The following is a 20,738-nucleotide window of genomic DNA, read 5'->3' as shown; positions in this document are numbered from 1 at the left end:
CTTTAATTTCTACGTATCGTTTGACCGTATCCGTCATTGATCGAGGTTAATGTATTGTGTTGGACGTGTCGACGCTTTCAAAAATGTAATAAATATTCATTAAAGAGAAGAGCATATGTACACATACAAGGTGTCTCAAAGTTGCATCTACATAGAACAACGTAGGTTCCTAATATAATAAGAGTAAATTATTGAAATGAATTTATGAACCAAAATGGTTCGTTTGTCCGCGAGAGAATGTCAAAGGTACCTACAATAGACATTGGTTTTTTGACGTGACAACGTCTTATAATTCGATGGAGCCGGCTGCACGCACGAAAAAACATTACTCATGCGGCGTTACCTCGCTCTGTGGCGTTCCATTTAAGGCTTGAAGTGCAAGCGAGAGCGCAGAACGTGCGACAAAGAGGCACAATCGGCTCCGCGTTCGGCAGCGTTCGACATCTGTCTCTCTCCTACTTGAGTGAGCGATGCGTCCGCGTGGACAGCTGCTATACAATAATACATTTCCATTTACCTCCTTCTCTATATCCATACAAAATATCTATCAAACAAATAAAATTAAAATTTTCTTTTGAAAAATGAAAGCATTCCATCAGTATTTTCTTATGACGTTGTCACGTTCAACTATCGTCAGTAAACCGACTTTACAGACAACCGATTTTTTTTATTACTGAAAAGCTTCGTACGATTTCAATAAAATTTGCTACTTATGTAAGTATGGCTATAAAAGTACTAATTTTTGATGTAAAAATCAATTACAAAAACTCCGGACATTTCTATTTGAGGGTCGGATCCCTTGCATCCTCATCGTATTTGAAAAAAAATAATTTTTACATTAGAAATTAGTAATTTTATAGACGTATTATATTTCATTTAAATTGTAAGAAGTGTTCTTGAATAATGGAAGAAAAACGAAAAACGTTTTGGTACTTTCGACTCCCTCTATCGGCAAACAATCAATTTGGCATGTATGTTGATAAATTCGGTTCGATCCACTTATTTTGTTCCCAAGAACTTGTGGTGCGCTATCTAAACGAAATTCTGGGACACCCTGTATATCTGCATGTATAATGTATACCTATTTATGTAAATTGTGTACATCATTGTTTAACAATTGTTACGAAATATCACTGAAAATTGCGGAAGTGAAGACGTGAAGCAATCACCTGTTTTACTTTCCAGGACCGTATTACCTTACTGTAAATAAGTACAAATTATTTAAATCTACTTTAAAATACGAAAGTACCACAGGTTTACGATGATATTCATATAAATTGTAGAGAGTGTCATTATTAGAGATGTGCAAAATGGTTTTTTAAAGTATTTAAATACAAATTGCAAATACTTTTTTCATTTGTTATTTCAAATGTAAAATACAAAATAGATTTCCCTTTTATAATGCTAAATGCAAAACACGTATTTTCAAAATACTTTTTTCATATAAATACCTTTTTGTAGTACCTATTTGTCAGGCATAAAGGTCTAGTCAGAGACATATTAGAGGCAGAAACGGGAGTTAGGAGGGGTAGAGGTAGACCTAGATCAGATTACTGTTCGCAAATAGTTAAGGATGTGGGCTGTTCTAGTTTTAGGGTAATGCGAAGATTGGCTCAGGATAGGAAAGAGTGGAGGTGCGTGTCCAACCAGTCATAGGACTGACGACCTTATGATGATGATGATATAGTACCTGTTTATTTATTTTTTTTAAGAGAACTTTGCAGGCATTTGCTCATTTTTAAATATTGAAGTTTTTCTAGACTAACAGTGGTGTTTGCAGTATATGTATCACCCGCTGCGAAGATTAAGTATGGTTCATGTTTTTGTGTTTAAAGTGATTGGTATATAGTTTTTATATCTTTATGTTATAGTTTCTTCAGTTCAGTAACAAACAATTCTTCTGTATGCTTCCTTACTTGCCTTTGTCACAGTTTCAATTGGAAAAAAGACACTAATGCCACAATAGTTTGCTTAGCGTGAAAGATCAGAGCCAAAATAGGGTTGCAAATAATTTTATTGATGTAAAATCAACATCAATCGTTTTTTATCAAAATATTTACAACCCCATTATATTTATGATCTTTTACACATTGTACCTAATGAGAGAAGGAAATGGAATCCATAGTTTCTTTGGCTTTGAGTTCATTTAATAATTGAAGTTTTTAGAATCGTTTTCTAAGAATTTTGGATTATACGCATTTATTAACACACCAAAATATCTTGTAGTTTTCAGTTTTACAGAGTTGACGTATATCAATTCGATATTGTTTTGCGAACTGTTTTGTCGTAATTCATAGAATTTTTTCGGCTCTCTTCAGATAAAGAATTAAAAGGCATTCCTGGAATGTCTCTTTGATCCCTTTTTAAGCTTCTAAAACCTTCAATAGCCATTTTATATAACGTTTGATCGGTGATACTAGCAAAACTTTAAAACGCAAGAATGTATTTTGTATTTTACAAATAGAATATACGTTTGGAAAAATATTTTAAATAAAATACAAAATGCTTTTCTCAAAAAAGTATTTCAAATGAATCACATCTCTGGTCATTGTGAACCTTTTCTGTGCATATAGACACATGTACTTTTCATTTGATACTACAGACTATACTCATGAATTGCTTGTCTCTAACAACTCAAAGGCGTCCTGCACTTTTTTTGGCCTGACTGCGCGACAGCAAAGAGAAGGCTATGTTTTTCACGCCTATCAAATGGTTATGTAGACGTGAATGTAGTATACATGCATGTGTGTGTTAGATTCCTTATTCCGCCAAACAGTCCAACGACCAGATAGATTTTTAATCGAAAATAAAGTCAATATGGCGGCCACCAAATGCAAGATGGCGGTATATAGACGACAAAAAGTATAATACAAGATTAGAAAGGTAGGATCTCTACATATTTCTTAGATATATCTACTTTGAGAGCCATAACGTTCATCAAAACAGTGTTTATAGATAGGAACCGACAATATATTGATAAAACAAAACTAAAAATTTATATTAAAAAAAAAATCAAAAATGTCGGCAGCGTAAAAACCGAACTAAAAATCTGGGGACAAGATCTAGATATAAAAAAGGTAAACGGCCTTAAGGAGGACGATGCAGAGAATTAGTAATATAAGAAATTAGATTTAGCAGTAGAATCACCTACGTTTTAGGTACAGATCGACACAAATAGGAAGAAGTGTGAATTGTTTCCGCCTATGGATGCGCGGTAAACTGAATGGTTGTGGAAGTGAGGGAAGCCACTTCTGTTTGACCGTTTGGCGAGATAACATTCGGGCGCATCACAATTACTCCTGTTGGTTCTTGTTATTTGTGTTTTTAACGTTTTTGCTATTGTTATTGGTTTTACTCTTGTTATTGTTGTTATTACGGTTAACTTTCTTAAATCCACATGTGTTTTTCTTTTGTTTCACTACGAGCTGCAATGATCTTTTTACTTGTACTTAATTATTTCAAAGCAGTCGACAATTTGATTAGCAATTCATGTGGATCCCTTCCCCATGTTTGGAGCAGACGTGCAAAAAATCTTCCTTATTCTGCCGTCCTTCTTCCTCCGAATACTTTCTTTGTCTTTGAAATGGAAGTTCTTCGTATTCTTGTCAAGCAGTACATCTTATTCAGAAATTTACAGTAGTTTATGCTATGTGATGAAACTACCACATTAATTTTGTTTGAAAGTACATTTCTCTGGAACTAAATCCTGCAGATTGTAATTAGTGATACGACAAAATTTAATTAAAACTTGGATTATCTTATAAACAACGAAAATAAATATAGTAATTTTCTTTGCAATAAAATTCTCTTCGACGCATTTCCTGTACTGGCTTTTTACTTTTTAATTCGAAGTAATAATATATTAATCTGCTACTGTTTTACCGTGAATGGTGAAATTAAATGACCAAACCGGAAAAATGGACAAAGTTGTTTTAGCAACTTTCTTCGAGATAAAATTACTTCGAGTGGTTGTATTCAACACGGAAACAAAGATATTCACCAGTGGTCGGTAAATAAACAGTTGATGACTAGAAAAATTACCACTTTCTCGACTCTAACGTGTATAAACATTCATACAACACACTTTGTTAAAAGGTAAGTACACAATGACTTCAATGCGAATGAAAAATATGGAAAACGTCTTAAACAGTTCGACGTACCCAGTGGGATCGTCTAAACTGTACTGCATTGCGTTGATTTAACTTATTATTTAGCGCAGGGAAGTTCTGAGAAAAAGGTACACTAGGTATCACACTTTTCAAATTGACTTCTTTATTTATTTAATAAGAATATATGCGTATTTTTTCCAATAGATACAATTGTTTAAGTATATGTCATCATCATAGGGTCGTCAGTCCTAAGACTGGTTGCACACGTACCTCCACTCTTTCCTATCCTGAGCTAAGCTTCGCATTTCCTTAAAACTAGAACAACCCACATCCTTAACTATTTGCGAACAGTAATCTAATCTAGGTCTACCTCTACCCCTCCTAACTCCTGTTTCTGCCTCTAATATGTNCCTTTTAGAAGAGAAAATCACTAAGGTCAACGGCTCAAAGACGTATAAAATCGAATGGCGTCAATGATCCTGCAACAATATCGCTTACTGTTGAAAAGTTTCAAAGAAATGTTCCTGAAAGGGCTTGGCCCGGCGATTCTGATATAAGACAAAGAAGAATCGAAGATTCCGGGGGAGTACAGCCTGTTCCGCGTTATTTACCGGCTTACACAACCGATGTTTCTCATCTGATAGTTTAAAAGTACATGTTATTACTAAATGTGTTTAAAATGCAGGAAAGAATGTATTCGATGAAATTAAAAGCGTTCACAACAACGCCTTTAAGATAACAAACATTTTTCTTCTTATATCACAAAAACTCAGTCAGTAAGGGTTTCCTATTTTTTAACCCTTTGAATTTCTTGGAATTGGGGAATTCTCATCTGTTTGTTTCATCATCATCATAAGGTCGTTAGTACTAAAACTGGTTGGACACGCGTGCAACTCTTTCCTATCCTGAGCTAAACTTCGCATTTCCCTAAAACTAGAACAACCCACATCCTTAACTATTCGAACAGTAATCTAATCTAGGTATACCTAAACTTCTCTTAACTCCTGTTTCTGCCTCTAATATGTCTCTGACTAGACCTTCATGCCTAAGAAGGTGTCCTACCAACCTAAGGAATTGATTAGAATATTAAATGAAAAGAAAGAAGAAACACAAAAAAAAATCATTTATAAACCTGTAGAACCGAAAAGTGTAAAACAAAATTGCAAACTGCTGTAGCCAAAAATACCTTATTAAAATATTAAATAAATTCTTTTTCTCAGCGAACGCTTTGTTTTACTTAACATACCTAATCTGTACATTCTTAAAATAAGATTTATTTTTTATCTTATAGTTAGCTAAATTGTCATTGTTTATGCAAGCTACAATCGTAAGCTTACTGTTAGCGTTCTAAAGCGTTACCAACTAACCTTGTACCATGCNTACAAATACAAAGGCTTCTGAGTTATTTTTAAATATAAAAACGCAAATATATTAACGTTCTTTAAAATAATTTGTATGTGCTTAAAATTATTTAAATACACGTACAAATACTTAGCTTGTGATTGTCTATTGGAAAATATGTCTGCATTATTATAACAGTTTTCTAAACAATTTATGCTTAATCGTATAACAATTTATACATAATTATATATTCTGTTAAGTTGAATTCTTTATAAATCGTTTACAGTTAAAAAGAAATATCAAAAGTACCTATTTGCAAAATCAAATAAAATAATGAAATGCATTTGAATATAATTAGTAAATACTTTCATTGAAAAGTACTTCAAATACATACAATTACAAATACTCTAAGAGTATTTTAAATACATTTACTCAAATATTTTTACAAGTGTGCCTACAATTTTGTTAGTAAAAAGTCGTGTAATCGTGAGACACCCGTATGAATCTCCGGGGAAATACGTTTAAGGAAATTTCGGTTTAATATTACAGAATATAAAAAAGAAATTAATTTGGTAACGCTAATTTTTGCTTTAACTCATTACTGGCGTAAAATTTGCAATAAAGAATTAATAATAAATAATCTCAGTAGGATCTATGTATATGAAAAATTATTCGAGAAAAGCCGATAACAAAAATTCTTGTTAATATATATGCACACATTAAAACATAAAGTTTAAGAATGAAAATGCATAATATACACAAAACATGTAAAATTCTTGTTCTCACTTAAAACGCCATAAGTAATCACCTAAGGGTCATTGTCAAATTTTGCGCAGGTAAACGAGTCCCTCAACATTATTTATTTTTTTGTTATTAATAATGTCAAAATCCTTAACGAATTATATATTAAATACAAAATACATCGCTATAGCGAACATCCATTATTGGAATAAAGACTCAAGTTTCGATATTTTTCAATTTTTTTCAATTAACAAAATGGTCATTAGTGGTAACAGAAAGGTTTTCCTTACAAATTGTACCTGTCCCATGTAGCATTCCGTTACAATAAACATCATATAAATGCATTTTCTACTATAGTAACCCTCTTAATATAAATTATAATCGTAAACAGAGTATTATAAATATTCAATAAAATATGTTTTAAAATCAGTCAGTATTAAAATTTAGTTTTTAAATAATTTTCTAAACTTTGTCCCACGTACTATCTGGAACCGGCTGGTTCACTATGTTACTAACTAATTCACGACTCAAAATGAAGATGGCGCTGTTTTGGACACTGTTTTATTTTGGGCGAAATGTCTGCATTCGTCGTGGGAGTTCGTTAGGTTGGGGGGAGGGGTATGTCGCTCGACAGTCGACCGCAAGGTGTTGAACGTGCTGCGTGTTTAAATTGCCCGTCCACCTTGTTACCTACCTATTCACATAAGTAAATGAATATTTTTTCATTAGTTTACGTTCAGTTTATTGTCTGAGGGGTAAATGTGTTAAATGTGAACGAAATATTTTACTTTACGCTTTATTTTTTGACTTGTGTATAATGGAATGTAAAATTTACCACTCTGTTACTACGCAACTCTGTTACTAATTTATGATATTATACAGTATTATGTTCCAGTTAGCTGTTAATATATAGATATTTGGAGGACTTAAGTAGAATTTAAGGTATTTTAATATTCAATAAGTAACAGAGTTGTTTAAGAGTTTAGATTAATGATTGTTAAACTTAACAAAAGACTGTTATGATTCTAATTATATGTAAAAGATATAAGACTGTTTAATATGAATACCAAAATATTTGCTACTGACTTGTTTAATTTCATAATAAAAGGTAAAACTAATTGGTAACAAAGTTGTATTTTTTTTACACCCTGATCCATTAAATGTGGAATAAATCTTAAATTATTGGTTGAACATCGCGACCAGCTATAATAGATGATAATGCAGTTGTTTTAACGGACACGGACATAGAAAAAAGTAAAATCTAAACATATATTTTTTTCAAAAAAAATATGATATTAAGTTAAATTTACCTGCGCAAAATTTGACAATGACCCCTAACACGCTTACATTCCCATGGCCTTTATACCCCTCTTCAAGCCTTTTTACTCCTTAAATTGAAGTAAAACGATATAATTTATCTTGTCTTGATATAGAACATTTGAAAGACGTAAAAACACAGGAACTTGATTATCAACTTTCATGTCTTTATCGTTATCTCCATCGCCCGACACACCTAAGTGTACCTACTTTGGTTTTATTAGAAAGCAATAAAGGAAGCATGTCTTCTCTATGAGCTACAGTGTCAGATGTTTTGTTTCCATTATGCAGAGACAGGAGAGTAGCTAAGCATAATACGAAAAACAGCTAGAAATATAAATAAGCATTTATTAGCACACTAAAATATCCTGTAGTTTTCAGTTTTACACATATCAATTCGATATTGTTTTGCGAGCTGTTTTGTCGTAATTCATAGAATTTCGTAGTTCCTTGCTAAAAGTACAATAAATGGTGATATTTGGAACTGAAAATTCAATGGACTTGAATCCGGAAAACAATATCGATCAAATATTTTAAAACAGCTAGAAATGCAGGACTTTTTATGTTAATATACAATATATCTAAAATACAGCACATATACTTTTTCATGTAAGATTATATTATACACACATGCAGCAAAACTTGTTTCTTGAATTTTTTCACTGGCGATTTTTTTTTGTAAATGGTTAATCACAGAGATACCTACCAAAATAAAATAAACAACAACAGAAACAGTAATTTTATCATTATTGACGAACTGCAGTAGTCTACTCCTGACATTGATCCCAAAAATTGGCCTTTCGGGTATTTTGCGCACATTTAAAATTTATTTGCAAGAGACTGCATTGAAAATACTTCTTCAGGCAATGATGAAATATTCGAAGCATGCCCCGATTTAAGGGGGGCTAGACGGCAAATGCCCACAGCGACAAAAATGTGGGGCAGTCAAATTGAGAGCGCCGGGTAGTTGCAAGGAGAGGGAACTCCTATAAAAGTTACAGTGCTCAGCAACCTAACAAAATATTTTTTAAGTTTCTTTTTATAAATATTTCAGCTAGAGGCTGTAAATTAGTGAGAAGCAAAATTGATATTGGTCTAACAGTCTAGGTCTTGGTCTTGCGAAAATTCAGGACCGAGACGAAGACTGTCTTTATACTAGCAAGGCCAAGACCTAGACCGAAAAAACATGAACAAAGATGTATGACCAAATGCGCAAAAATATGACCAAGATCAAGATAAAATAAGGAAGACCAAGACATTGTCTTACTTTGCTCATCACTGCTGCAAATTCTTAGACGTACCAATAGATTTTAAAGTGCTGTCTTGTAATTTTCTTAATGCCGTTTCCTAATAGGCAGGCAAGTAGGAAGAAAAATGTAAAAGAATGAACCAACTCTTTAGAGCACCCGAAATGAGTTTTCACAATTTTTGAGTTGAGAATACAAAGAAATTCTTCCGCTTTTAGCAATTTTACATTTCTGAACTGGCAACTCTTTCGGTCTCATTTATGAATCTACACGGATTCCCCACTTACATTGAGAGAAGTAATTTCCCATAGTTTGTATCTAGGTAATATATTTTTTGGGGAATGTACCCTTTTATTCTACAACGCGGCGTTTTAGGGAATTTCTTTAATTGATTCGATTGTCACATTCGAATATTATTTTTTCATTTTCTAACACAGTTTGTGGGGACTCCTAGCAATAATGTTCTGTGCTGGAAACCCATTTCCATTACATTGCACTGTAGTCTATTTGTTCAGATGCCCGATAGTGTAGCATGTAATTATTACACAATCTCAATAATATTACATACATACGTCGGTCGGTTAATAATTGTACCATTCCATCTCTGAAATAACATAAAATGTCACTGTAGAGGGCGGCAAATATTATTTTTGCCGGAGCGGCTAAATTGAGCTCTGGTTTGAAGAAGTTGGCCATCGACCGTAAAAGGAATTGAAAAATTAAACAATTATGTAACGATTTCGAAAAATTTTGCTGTATTTAAAAATGGCTATGTCACAAAATCAACTGGTCTTAATAAAAAAACGAATCGTCTTGAAGAATTACTAATATAAAATATGTATCAAAAATCTCTAAAGATAGACAAATTAATATATCAGCAACAAATTAATCGATCGGATTCTAGAAACTTTCACAAAAAATATGAAGAAAGTTATTTTTGCAGTAAACATTGCAATTGCAAAAATGGCAATTTTTAACCGATTTCGGCCTTTTTTTTGCAATAACTATGTAACGAAATTGAACTTTTACCGGCTCAACTTGAGTATTCTTGAGTTGTCAACAACTTTATAATGCACAACTTTTTTTAGTATCTACAACCATATTATCTTGGGTTATATCATATTAGGTAAGAAAGTGATTGTAATAACGTATTACAAAAGAAAGGGTGTAAATGAATTCCTACTTTTTTTTTATAATATTGATTAGTCTCTTCAATTTTTGTATTAAACTTTTTCAAACTGAGCTGTATGGTTAACGTTCTGAGTAAAGTAAAAAAATATTGTACTTGTAAAACCATTGTTTTTTAAACGGTTTTATTTAACTTCAAAAATGTTTAACAATCAAGTCTGTTGTAGAATTTTCATTCTTTTTTGTTAAGTTGAAATTTGGATGTTTCAATAAAATAAAAATAAAAATTGAAAAATGAAAAAAAAAAAAATATGTGTAGCGACCACGAGCGTGATTGTGTGCGATCGGGCATATGTGTATGTGAGCGGCTTATCGATTCGCCGACTAGCCGCGGGCGCTTTTCTTCATGTGCGCCGTATCTGTAAACGTGTGTGTCGTACCTGCGTTCCGGGAAAGCAATTAAACCGTTCAAAGAAAACGAGACTTCTCTGGAAGGCTGAAGAACGTTCCCGAAAGGAGGCAGAGGAGTATAAAAAGGAAGAAAGGATCGCCGAAGTGAAGGAGAAATAAATTGACCGTTGCAGAAGTGAATTAAGAAATAAATAGACAGTGATAGAAGTGAAATAAATAGAACAGTGAATAGTAACAGTAGTATAAATAAATATAATAGAATAATTACTTAAGTTTAGTAATAATTAGTGTAAATAAATAGTTTTTGTCGTTGTGAGTCTTAAAATTTAATTTGTTCAACCCACGAACATTACATATGTATCAACTCGCACCTGCTCGCTTTCCTTTCATTATATAATTTTATTAAAAAATATACAAACCGCTCCAATTTCACTTTTAAGGGAATGTACAAAACTAAAAACTATAAAAATGGCTTAAAAGAACCACATTCAAAATGCTTTACCTACTCGATATTTTTATGATCAATTAAACGAAAGTGAAAAACAGGCAATCGACACCTGTTATAATCCCAATTTCGGTGTTTGTTTGCTTCTGAAACTGGAAACTTTGGTAGCGTAACTGACCGCACTTTTTTTAATGTTTACATAACACAACTGAAGAGAAAATTCATTGCTCGGTGCATTCATATAATAAAAAAGTTATAACGTTCATGACCAGTGGCCATATTCGTTACAAGGTATATATAATATTACTGAAAAACGTTTGCAAGTCTGTTATAAATTAAAAGGTTATCGGTTTTTAATTGCGAGAAGATTATGATATAACGGACGTTTAACGACCTCACAAAAATTTCATGGAAAGGTGAGTTTATTAATATAAACAATAAAATACAAACAAAAGAACACGTACCCATTTGTTTATCTAAATACTTGATCGTTTCGATGAGAATGATAATGAATGTTAACGTTTATTTTCTACTTTATATATTATTACACAAACGATACAATTTGTCTGCAACTCATACATATGTATTTTACGCAAGTTAATTAACGAATGCCCCGAACTTTTCGTCCTGGAATTATCCACTCCTTTTCGATCAAGGTCAGAGCCCCTTCCATCCCACGTCCCGTCGCAGTCCACAAAACCAGGGATGGTGCTCAACGGTTTATGGGCGGCTCGGAATGGTGGTAACATGAAATTAAAAGCCACTTTGTATTAAACGACCTTAAAGTATTTGCCACAAGGAAAAATTATAAGAAAACCAAAACAAGTTGCAATCCGAAGCCGGTCCTGGGCGTGAATTAGTAACGTAGACAGAAATTGTAATAACAGCTAAGCATGGGTGTAGCCGTGTAGCCGTGTTGTTACTTAGGCTTAAACGATACCTTCACTCGCTTAATGCGTTTGGGTAGTAAAAGAGCAATTGATGTTAACTTTTTCGATACCGATATAACAAAATTTTTTACACTCACTGAGAAATGTAAACTTCAATGAACTTTAAATTTGTACAATTCTTACTTACTATAATCGAGGGTATATCCTGTATGAATAAATAAATAATAATGTAAATATCAACAACTTACTACTACGCCACTACACATAACAATCTTTAGACTTCCACCGCGATAACAATTAAGTGAATAACTACCTTGTTCATCGTGGATAGTATGTAGAAGGTACTATTTTAAAGTACTCCTTGGCCAAGTATAAAGAACACAAAAGAAATAAAATAATTAACTTTTTACGTCCAAAACTAAATGGATTTGGATCAGGACTACGTCCAAACCAGCGCCTAGAAAAATGTTCGCCTAGAAATCCACACATTTGTTAATTCGACAATATATTTGTGCACTAACCTATGATACTGGCACATTGACCTACTTCTAATGACTAATTGTCTACATATACAGAGTGCAACAGAAATAAATGCTGAGTACGGTGGGTTCAGCTGCGTAGTTAGCAATTTTTTTAAGAAAATGAAAAATTTACAACCCAAATCCGGCCCTGTGTGTGAATTGGCAACATAGGTGCCTAACTTACCAAAAAAGTCAAATAAGTTTCCGAAAATTTCGCATCACACAATTACCGAAAACATACGAAGTTTTTCGTCACACTAATAGTGATTATTATTATTCAAAATTCCTTCCCACATTAAGCAAAGTCTGTAAATAACGTCCTACAGAAAAGATTAGGCTATGCAGTACTTTTCCAAAATCACAGACACAAAGCCATTCGCGGCTGAAAATCAGTTTCAAGAAAAACTTGTACTCGTTGCAAATGGTAAGGATGCAGCAACTGTTCCTTTAAAAACTGCCGCACTGAGAGGAGTCAACGTTCTCTGCTTTCTCGAGTGTACTATTTTGTCTTCTTTGAAATCGAGGATTTTGACCCTACATCAGCGATATGGTTCAAACCCCTAAATAAGTATCATGTCACATTATTGTAACAACATCTGTTCTACTGTCACTGACCTACATTAATTAATAATTGATGTATTGCTGAATTAGTTTATTGAACTACACAAAGTTTAAACGTTAAAAGAATAAACAGCTACTAGAGGTTGACTAGATTATATATAATCTAATCTAGCAAATAAACAGTGGTACATGAGCATAAAAAAAACAAAACTAATACTACACTGATGCTAGTAATCACCAGCTGAGTAAAAGCAGCGTTGCAGACCGTATTTATGAGGGCCGGAATTGAATTTATCTGTAGTTTCAACTACGTTTTTCTCGAAAACCGTGAACATTAGGACATACTAACATCTACTTAATGTAAGAAGTATGTTATTTTTGTAAAAGGAATTTTTCTATTAAGGCTAAAATATTAAGAAGCAGTCTTCAGCTGTTACAATTTATGCGTCTACCCTTGTCCGAATTCTCCAGACTTTTTATGTGAACGGCGCAATAACGCCTAGAACAAGCGCCTCTTTTAATAACCACAGGCACGGTTCCTGATGGCAAGAACTCTTTTATTCAGGTAGTCTTTCGTATCTCGTCGATAGTGAAAAATGTAAAAGTCAACTCAGTAATATTATTCACCTGTTTTGTGAAAGTTTTTGTTTTTTAATATACCTTAAAGGTGAGTTATTTCATTGGGTAACCAATTTTGGTCACCCAGGTGAATCAATTGTAATTCATTTACGTTAGTTATTGTGAGTTTTTATGATTATATTTCAATATGGTACATTTTGTTTTGAACATTATGCGAGTTGACCCTTAGCACCTTAGTGAAAGCATCCTATTACATTCTTTACCACGGTAGATACTCTAGACTAGCTTAATTTATTTTCAGAGGAGATATTTAGCATTCTGATTCTTAATACCTGTGATCCATAAAATATTGCAATATAAATCATGAACTTTATTTATTTATTCATTTCGTCTTATTAATTATTTATTGGTGGTTTAATTGTTCGCTCATATTTCTTTATGTTTTTTTTACAGATGTATCATCTCGGACTTATCAGGTCATACATACATCCGTAATTTAGTACTCATTTTTATTATTTAGGATCGGTTGTTTTATGTTCATAATACATGTTTATAGGGGATTATTAAAGTTTAACTCATTCAATCAATTCTAACAAACAATACATGAGTACAAAAATACAAAAGAAATACAGCATGGATGCTGCTAAGTAGCAGGTGATTGAATGCGGCGTTGCAATGTCATATTTCCCTGCGTGATTCTACCAGGTCCGAATTGGCCCTTGCATGTAGTTTCAAATATGTTTTTCTCAAAAGCGATGGACTTTCAGACCACCAAACATTAATTTATTTTTGTATTACCTCCTACAAAAATGCTACTTATATCAAAAACTCCCTATATAATACTACAATTACCGCATAACAGCACTGTAAGTGGATAAGAGCTTCAAGTGATATCTATTTCAAATACTACTTTGGAAGACATCGGTGCTGGATTAACACTAGGGGCACTAGGGACTGGTGCCCCGGACGGCAAATTATTTGGGGGAAGTAAAATTCGGTGCTTAAGATATTTTTTTGCGCTATCAAATATGCTTAAAAAAGTCTGAATTTACAAATACAGCTGTTACTTTTTTCAATATTTGGACAGAAATATCTTTTAAATGAATCAATCGGTTGAGCTACTATCCACAGCATCTGTTAACGTTTGTAAAGCACAAACAGATAGCTGAGTGCCAAATCTCGATTTCACCAGGAATTCGAATGTCGTTTCAAAAGAAAAAAAAAACTTTGTTCGAATCTTTTCCTCAGCAATATTCTCGAACTGATCAACTGATTTTAATGAGATTTACAGCATTCGGCGTAGCTTTTGAGCTTTAGCTGTGATTTTAAAACGTCCAGATCTGATGAATACTCGATTTTCGGCCTAAAATAAGTAACTTACCAATTTTAAAAAATTAGTGGTTTTTATAGCGAAAAGTCAAAAAGTATTCTGAAAATATATTGTGTAGAAAATTGGTAATGGAGCGGCATTTTTTACGCTGCCTAGGGGTGCATTATGTGAAAATCCGGACCTGAGAAACATTATCCAATTTAAGAATAAGGATACAAAACTTCTTCGCCCTTTCTTATTTTGTATAAAGAATTTTATTTGGTATTAAGAAGCAACGTGAAAAATAGTGTTAAAATTGAGCATCGTACTACAGATGGCGTTTACCGCGCCATTAGTGGTATTTTCTAAAACGCACTGTTAAGACAGCAGGTAAAAGTTGGTCTGTGTTCTGTAGAAGCTGTCTGCGATGCGCTGATGAGATCCAAAAAGATCGAAATCGCCCCGGGATTCGTTCCAGAAAGTAGATATCCACACAAGTAGACCTTGTTGGAGCATACGTAATCCTAAAATGTAGCATCGTACTACAGATAGCGTTTACCGCGCCATTTGTGGTATTTTCTAATAATGTTAACTCTCTATGATAAATCTACAGAAACCTCCAGGAAAAGAGTTTTCACTATGTTTATACGGATATTGAAGAAAGAGTTTTACAAATGAAATTTTTAAAACATTGACAGTAAAACAGAACAAGTTCGAAACGTCTTCTAGTATCACTTTCTCTTCTTTTTCTATAGTACTTAGTAAAATAACTTTTCGGAGAAGTTATGCTTCTTTCGGTCACTGCTCTTTGTTGATTGAGGGATCTCGCATCCCGTCCAGTAGTTGATGATATTATAATTTAAATCAATCAAAAACATGACGCAAATATATTAATAATTATTATCATGTGCATGTTACAAATAATGTGATTAAATAGCGATTATATATAATAGCTGAATATTATGTACCTAAATTGACTAAACTGTGTAGATAGTCTGATAAATTAATTACTTTATCTAGATATTATTCATAAAAGCTAGTTGACGTTAGTTAAAATAATAAACATAGACATAAGGAGTATAGTCCAACGTCGAATGAAATTAAAAACAGGTAACATTATCTAGTAAAAACAACAAAAACAATAAAAAAAAGCTATGACAACCATAACTGACTTAATCTAAGTTTTTTTACAGGTTTTGCTAGGTAATGTCATTTTTTTTAAATTCATCGACTTTCGACCATATATTCTTTCTCGACATTATTAACCCCCGCAATATGAAATAAACTAAAACTTATTGCCTTTATTACTTTATCCAAGCCTTACCAAATATTTTGTAAAATACCTAGATTATTTGATTAATTTCGCCCCAATAATCACTTTGTTAAATTGAATAGATATCACACTGTCATACATAATTACTCAATTGTACAAATGATATCCACATTGATTACTTTGGCTGTAACTTAAAGATACCGACTAAATAAATAAAAGTATAACTTCTAACTAAAGCACCTAAGCATATACACTTTCCCTGTTCATATTTAGGATACAACTGTTCATTTACAAAGAATTCATCCGTAAATAGCTAAATGGGCTGTGAAACAATCCAAAACCATGTTAAGTAGTGTTTACATTGTAGGAAATTTTCCATAATAAAAAATTTAAAGAGTTTTCAGCGTATATGTTATTATTATTATGTACATACTTGTTGCAGGCCATAGGCCTATTACAAGATACTTACTGGCTATCTTATTTTAATGATCTCAACCTAACCTAACCTAACATTGCTATTCGCTTAACATAAATGACCTCAGCTTCACACAGTTTTGTACAAAATATACCAATTTGCACGCTTCATCATTATTTTTTATTCTTAGCACCTTAATGATTGTGTTTCCTTTGATATACTTTTCTCTAAACTCTTTATATGCCGGGCATTTGCATACTATGTGCTCCAGTGTTTCATTTTCGTTTCGATCGCAGCTTCTACATATGCTTTTCGTGTCTATTGTATATTTCATTTTGTTTACTTTTATTGTGAGGGTTTCATTATTTCCTAATCTTAGTTGTGCTATTAGTTGTTTAAACTTATTTGGAATGTTCCAGTCGAGGTAGTTTTCTCTGTTGGGTTTTTGTATGTCCTTGATGTGTTTGTATATTGGCATGTATTCTGATTTTTATATGCGTGTATTTCAGCGTATATGTAATTTAAATTAGTTATAGGAGACATACTTCGATTTACTTTTTATAATCCTGCTTCATTGATAAACTCTGTTCAAGAATGTCCGTTAATAATGTACCACAAGAGTTCTTACCTATTGATATGCTTCTAACTGCATGCGCTACATTATAATATTTTCTAATGACAGCGATAATTCTACTTTTCCAGTCACATTCCGTTAAAATAAGTAGGTGCAGCATTTGATACAGAATGGTAAACTGTTTTATAAACATGTTTTTATAATAAATGATACCATTTGATTACGGTAAATCATTATGAAATGTAACCTCAAGCAACGGTAAGAGAGTTATCCATCTGGTGTTATTTTGTAACATAAGTAAGTTACCACGTTTTAAACAAGAATGAACCGCAAATTAGTTCATTTGCAAATTACTTCGAAATATTTAAACTATATATATGACGATCGACGGTATTTGACACCTTCCTTATTTTCAGTAGTGTAATTGTAAAAATAAATTATTTTCTTTTTTTTGTGGTTAGTCTAATGGAACATAAACCACGCATTATCAGTTTGATTTGATTTTTATAACTCGAGCCAACACAATTAAGGATTGTAAAGTAAACCCAAAGGAGTAGACATTTATGACGTAATTTGTCACGTTGAGTTCCAGTCTATCCTCAGAATTGCAATAAGTCAGAAATGTAAAATAATTAACCTAAACTCTCAGAACACAAAATATGTAATTTTTGAAGGAATTACTAAGTGAAGTAAAAGAACAAAGCATCGAAGAGGTAGTACTTATTTCACAAATACATTTTGTAACCGAACTATAACTAATCTGGCCTCATTATTGGTCCTGTACATCAAGGATTTGAGAATGTATTCTCACCCCAAAATCCGAAAATTTCTAATTTGACTTGTTTAGTTTTGAGATTAGGATATAAAATATTTTCAATGTTATAGGACAATTCTGGAACAAAATTCGAATTGACTTTTGCAATTTCGAGAACTCCTAATTACAAAATTAAACAAGCAAAATTCTGATTTTGAGGTTCTAACTTAGCGCTAAAGGATATGTATATATATAATATCTAACACGTCCTTGGTTATTTTGTCTTTTTTATTTCACGTAATACGTACTCAGGTAATCACCAAAAATTGCATCCATTGGAATTTAGGGTTAAGATAACTTGAAATCCTGACACACTGTGGAAATTCTAAGGGTAGATTCGAACATGACATCACAAACAACTTTGATATCAGTAGTGCCTATTCGTTTCCCAATCCACGTTGACTTCTGAATTAATTAGAATGTAAGAAAAGAAAATATGGCTATAAAGTGAAATAACAAAAATATAAATGGTCACCCTGTAACTATGAAAATATGACTAGAAAGCGGGTAAATGTAGACCAAAACTGCATTCAGATTAAAGATACGTAAATATATTTATGTAGTATATATTATGCGTATCTATATATGTATGTAGACAAGTTATCGTACGCTGTTAAGTAGTCGTACTTTAAATCATAAATGGAAAATAAAATCATAAAGGAATGCAACTCTCACCTTCACTTTCATTTAATTGGTATTCAAAACAACTATACAGACCAAATTCTGTGGCAACATGCGATTTGAGTGCGTTTACATGAGTCCTTTGACAGGTTTGCTTTAATGGCTTTAACGCATCCATTCGATACTACATAAGTATATCATAAACTTATACAGTTATTTATTCATGAAATTTTTATACGATAGTTGATAGAAGTAAGAAGAATGCCTTGAAATCTTTTGTACTTTAATTAACTCAACAAGCGTCAAGGTGAAATCTCATTACACTATTCTACTACTATATTAATCGTCTATCGTGCTATTAACATTAAATAATACATAAAGTCATTATAAATATAAAAGCGAGGGAATATTTCTGTCTGATTTTTTTTTCGATTGAAATAACTGATAGAAAAATTTTGGGTATAAGGACGTTTCTCCTAAATGGGCAGAGCTGCTGCAGTTGATGTGAATGACTTGAACGAACAGTTCATATTAGGGCTTGGAGTTGTTTTGGAATGATTTAAATATTCAAATTATTTTATATTTAATAATGTATCCAGATATACAAATATCCAAACATTTGAATATTAAAACTTTCAAATATCCAAATGCTTGACTACCTGCTCGAACTTCTATAGTTAATATATGTAGCTGACGTACACATACTTGGAGAATTACCCTATTAAATGTTTGTATGTAATTTCTAAGATCCATTTCTTTATCCAATGTTTATTTTCGATTAACAATTAATACAATATTTCGAAAGTTCCAATTTCTTTAAAACTAAGTGAATATAAAGATAGGAGACGAAAGATTAGAAGAAGTGGCTGATTTTAGTTATCTAGGAAGTCAGATAAGTCAGGACGGAAGGAGTAGTAGGAATATAAAGCGGAGGTTAGCGCAGGGTCGTGTCTCCTTCAATAAAAAGAAGTCACTTCTATGCTCGCGAACGGTTAGATTTAGCAATTCGAGAAAGGTTGTTAAAGGTGTATGTTTGGAGCGCGGCGTTGTACTGGTGCGAAACATAGACAGTAGGCGCGGCGGAAAAGAAAATGTTAGAAGCGTTCAAAATATGGTGTTACAACACGTTGGTAGGACATCTTTTCAGGCATAAAGATCTAGTCAGAGACAGAAATTGGAGTTAAACAGAGTAGAGGTAGACCTAGATTAGATTACTATTCGCAAATAGTAAAGGATGTGTGATGTTTTAGGTTTAGGAAAATGCGAAAATTAGCTCAAGATAGGAGGGAGCGGAGATGGAGTGTCCAACCAATCTCAGGACTGACCACCTTATGATAACAAAATGTTGAAATCAACATGTATGAAGATTTTAAATATTCAAATGTTTGATTGAATATTTACATATTCAAATATTTGATTCATTGAGTGTATTTTCATCAAATACTTGAATATTTAATCATTTTTTAACATTAAAACAAGATTAATTTTTTACTGTCTGCAGTTTACCTCAAATTAATGAGGAAAAAATGTTGCTGGTACCATGCCCTCGCCGGGAATCGAACCCGGGTCCGCAGCTTCTGTAGAAAATAGAAAATTAATTTCAGTTTAATGTTTAAAAATTATTAAGGATTAAACTCTTCAAAAAAAGAAAAAAAATGTTTCATACTTGAATATTTACAAATTCAAATATTAGTTAAGTTACATATACAAACTAAATTAAGAAGAATTAGCTCAATAACTCAAATACGAAGAATTCCGACCTCTAGTTTAGGCCCATATAATTAATTTGAAACTCTGGAAGTATGCGTAGGTGATTACTGAAAGTACGGCGTGGCACTATAGCAGCTTATGCTGTAATAATAACTTCTAAAATAAATAAATTTTAACATTATTAGTTTAATTTATTGTATCTATGTGTTAAAGCTAAACTGGACACATTTGTCGGGTTTGTATGGAAAAAATAAATTACCTACGTACTTACCTACTAAGAACAATTATTAATCTTAACCCTTTACTTTAATAATCAAAAGGAATGTTATACTTATTTGAAATACAAATAAAATATACAGTTCTATTTATTTACAATTATCAATTACTTTATATATATTGGTTTATCTATAACAAACACAAAATTAAATTAAATTATAGTCAACTCACGAGCTTCTTACCAAATGATAAGCAGTCAGCATCCTTTTAAATTCATCTAAATTACTATTATATTTAATTTAATTCTACCTAATTGTAATGTATCGATTCTACATTAAAATCTTATTCATATATAATCATAATAATATTTTTAGTTATTGGTATTGCAACAATTTAACTAATATTCAGTTTGATGAAGCACTCCTTTTCGTTAATCAATTTATTGTAGCCTATTTCGACTAAGCGATAATCTGGTGTTCTCACGATATCCTTCATTCCAAATAAAGATTGATGGGT

The sequence above is a fragment of the Agrilus planipennis genome, unplaced genomic scaffold (assembly GCF_000699045.2).
Source record: "Agrilus planipennis isolate EAB-ADULT unplaced genomic scaffold, Apla_2.0 scaffold23, whole genome shotgun sequence".
Classification (NCBI taxonomy): domain Eukaryota; kingdom Metazoa; phylum Arthropoda; class Insecta; order Coleoptera; family Buprestidae; genus Agrilus; species Agrilus planipennis.
This window is presented reverse-complemented; position numbering follows the sequence as displayed.